Raw genomic sequence first — 236 nt, 5'->3', positions numbered from 1 at the left:
GGGTGGGGAGGGAGGGGCAGCCCCTGCGTCCCGGAGCCGGCCTGACGCGGGAGAGGCCTCGGGGCCTTCCGCCCCTGCGGAGCCCTGAGGCGGGAGCGGGGGAGGCCACCCTGGCTGCTCCCGCAGTCGCTCTCAGCGTCGCTGGGCGGGTGCGTCCCGATAAAAGCCCGCTTTTCCTGCGGCTTCTCGTTGTTTATGTATCCTCCAACGCCCCAGTGTTTGTAAATACCCCGCGG

The sequence above is a fragment of the Buceros rhinoceros genome, unplaced genomic scaffold (assembly GCF_000710305.1).
Source record: "Buceros rhinoceros silvestris isolate BGI_N320 unplaced genomic scaffold, ASM71030v1 scaffold30227, whole genome shotgun sequence".
Lineage (NCBI taxonomy): Eukaryota > Metazoa > Chordata > Aves > Bucerotiformes > Bucerotidae > Buceros > Buceros rhinoceros.
This window is presented reverse-complemented; position numbering follows the sequence as displayed.